This window comes from Zerene cesonia, unplaced genomic scaffold (genome assembly GCF_012273895.1).
Source record: "Zerene cesonia ecotype Mississippi unplaced genomic scaffold, Zerene_cesonia_1.1 Zces_u003, whole genome shotgun sequence".
NCBI classification, from domain to species: Eukaryota; Metazoa; Arthropoda; class Insecta; order Lepidoptera; family Pieridae; genus Zerene; species Zerene cesonia.
Window position 1 is genome coordinate 641,953 of NW_024045133.1, and position 4,122 is coordinate 646,074.

Consider the following 4,122-nt stretch of genomic DNA (forward strand, 5'->3'; position numbering starts at 1 on the left):
GACAGATTCGAAATTCAAATGTAATATTTTTTTATAATTAAGTGTAACAGTATTTATGGCCAGACTAAGTATATGGCCTAAACCCTCAGGAGGCCTGTGTCCCAGCAGTGGCAACATATATGGGCTGATGATGATAAGCTATGTGTGTTTGTTAACGTTAAGACAAATCCAAAAACTTCCACAAATATTGAGAAATGTTTAAAGAATATAATAAGAAGTGAGGCGGGATTCGAAACCAGGTTTTTTGCAAAACCGCAGTACCGCCTAGTCTATCGGCCATCCGTCATACCGCCTCAGCAATCGATTTCTTCTACTAAGTCACTAATCATTTAGACGTAAAGAATAGATAAATAGACAGAAAAACGCACAGGTAAACAGAATCAAATGACTCGCATTTGTAATATTCAGAGTATTTTCGCATTTATAATATACGGAGGTCCTAGCAGTCTAGCCCGGCTTCGCACGTGGTACATATATAGTCATAGGCTATATATCACTTACTCAGTGAAGATGCAACTTTCTAACGGTGAAAGAACATTTAATTTTTAGTTTTATAGCATTGAAATGCTTTATAAATGAGAAAAATTTGAAAAAATAGAAAAAATTTGATCACGAGGCAGGATACGAACCTGCGTATCTTGCCTAACCGTAGCAACGCCGGCCACCCGTGAAAGAACATTTAAAATCGGTGATGTACTTTAATGTTTTCAAATGTAAATGTAATTTAGTAAAATATATATACCAGCAGCACGCCCCGGCTCGGCCCGCGTAGTTTTTATCTTTTAAGTTCATCAAACAGCACATGGTGTGTAGATTTGATTAAAATAGATTAAGTTGTTTTAGTCCATCGCGGACAAACAGTGTGACAGGTTATTTATATTAAGGTATAAGAATAATAGGTATCTATCTATAAAAGGTACATTACCTTAACAACTTACGTACGTTATTAAGGTACATTATCCTAACAACTTATTTTAGGGGCCTTGGGCTCTTTCCTACCCGGGGCCCTACGTTTCCCTAACCCCTACACTCCAGCCCTGCCGCAAAGGGCCCGTATATCAGCGCTGTCACACACAGACACATCTCCACACGACGGACATTATCTGAAGTTTTGTTTTATCTGGCCATGAGGGTTAGCAAGATTGAAAACTTTATAGTTTGAAATATATTGTGGAATAGTTTAGAATTTAACGTGATTTATTCTCAGTTAGCTGGAATTTATTGGAGCTAAGAACATAATCTAATGAAATAGTAATAATTGAGCTAGTATTTTCTTGTGTTTGATTTTACGCGAGTATTATACATTTGGAAAATAAAAACTTTTTAAAGGATTTTAAATGCGATTTATTCATAATTAAACGCGACGTTTCAAACACTTTACAGCGAGCGTTAAAAAGTTTTTAATTTCTAAATAATTGAGCTTTCGATTAGTGAAATCATTTTTAAAATCGCTATTTATTACGTCGTTTCAAATGTTTGTCGGTCTGTGTGTCGCATGTCGCGTGACGGTCGGCCGCGGAGTGGGGATACAGTGAACGGCGCTCGTCGGAACGGCCGAGGGCAATATGGCGGCGTCTATAGTTCCATCAGCTGACCATCAGTTAAATATCTATCATGTGAAGAAAATTTTCACATTTACCGTGTTTTCATACAACCACACAATCCTTTTTTTTATATTAGAGTGGGTAACGGAGCTGGTGGTTCGCCTCATGGTAATCGCATAGACATTTGCAGAGGTAGAGCTGCTACAATGGCGGTTTCCGATAAATTTTAAGGAGTAAAAGATAACGAAAGTATTGACACTGATAATAATTAATAAAGAAATGGAATAGGAAGGCGAGGAAAAGGGCACGGGTATCCGGCTCCCCTTAAAGAAGTTTTATAATAATATATATTATGTAACTGTTAAAAACCTGTTTTACATAGCGATTTCCCTAGTTTGTTTATTTAATTTATACACACTTCACACTTCACACCAATATTATATATGTGGAAGTTTGTTTGGTTGGATGTTTGTCCGTCAATCACGCTGAAACTGCTTTTGCTGAAATGGATTTTTATGATATTTGATACTTTTTACCCTGATTAAATGCTCCCTTGGGATAAAGCAGGAATCTTGATATCCATACGGAGTGGGGACGAGCATCTAGTCCTACTAATATTATAAATGCGAAAGTTTGTAAGCATGTGTGTGTGTTTGTTGCTCTTTCACGCAATAAAAACTAAACCGATTGCAATGACATTTTGGTAAGTAGACAACTGGATAACTGTAATATCATATGGGCAACTTTTTATCCCTATATTCCTACGGGATATAGACTTACGCGGGTGAAACCGCGGGGCGCAGCTAGCATTTAATAAAAATACGTCATTATCATAGGCGACAGAAATTAACACACAAATATGTAGTTTAACTAAAATGACAGTTAATTTAAATATAGCCCAATTACATCAGTTCATTAATTAACCATCTCATCCCAAGTTAATCCTGCGTTCGGTCGAGCTCTCGTAAAACTGAATGACCGAAAGGGTTAGCCGTTAAGATGTCGGAGATTACCTGCGCTTGTATTGCGGAAAGTTTATATGACACGCTTGCCGATGAGGGGCCGGTCTCGCTTATGGTCAAATTCTATGTCAGGTACAATGACAAATGCTATACTAGAAATCTATGCTTTTGTGTATAGCCTACTAGGTATTTCGCACCGGTTTCGCGCGTGGTATAAATATAGTCTACTAGCCTAATCAAAAATGATACACCTCAAAACAAAATTATAATAAAATTTAAGTTACACATCATTTCAATTCAGAGTAAAAAACGTACATACATAAAACCGGAGCTAATAAAAACGTGTTGAAAAATGGTGGTGGAGGAATAATAATTTATTTGATTACTATAGGTTCGTCTCGGCTCCGCTTGGATTCCTGTTTTATTCCAAGGGAGCATATAATCGGGATAAAAAGTATCCTACCACTCATGTCAGCTCATACCCTGTCTGTATACCTAATTTCAAAATCCATTCAGTAGTTTCAGCGTGATTGACGGACAAACATCCAAACAAACAACCTTTCACAATTATAATACTAGTGTGATGTATTTGTATATATATGAACTACTATGGCCCTAATGCATTATATTCAAGTTACAATTTTTAATAATAATAATAAAAATCATCTTTATTTCGTTCTTACAACATTAGTACATAACATAAACTTAAAAATACAGACTATTTAATACAATTAATTCAAACATCGAGCAATTAAAAGATCCTACAATTACCTCAAAAGTTAAAACAGAAAACCTTTAATTTCCTCACAAATTGATAAGGAAAAATCCAATAAAATTCATCATTATTCAAGCGAGATACTGTTAAACCAACATAGCTAACGAATTCATTGTTTCAGAGTCTGGGGGACACGCTTCACGTGAACACTTTGATGGTATTTTCAAACGTACTTTTTAAATAACGTTTAAACAAGTATAATCACAATATAATTGAATCCTTCTGATATTACAAATGCGAAAGTTTGTTAGGATATGTGTATGTTTATTATTCTTTCAAGCTAAACTACTGAAGCGATTGCAATGAAATTTGGTACGTAGGTAGCTGGACAACTGGAATAACATATAGGCAACTTTTTATCTCAAAATTCCTTCGGGATGCGGACTTACGCGGGTGAAACTGCGGGGCGCAACTAGTATTAAATATTCAACAAAGGATATACATAAACTCGTGAAATTATTGTGTTGTCACCGATCCTTGATAAGTGTACGAAGTTTGAATTGAATCTATCCGTTTAAAGTGGGTCATAATCGAGTTTAAAGGAATAGGTTACATACAAACATACAGGTGTGCTAGAAGAATTAATAAAGAAAGAAATACATTTATTTTGATACATACACACACACACACAACAATTTATAATAGAAAACAACAGCATACAATAAATCAGCTAATAAAAGCATGTTAAAAAGAGGTGAGTTAAAATCGCAATTTCTTTGTACCCGTTTTGAGGGATGAGGTTTATGTTTTTTAGGATATTTTGGGTTATATACTTAGTCTGGCCATAAATACTGTTACACTTAATTATAAAAAAATATTACATTTGAATTTCGAATCTGTC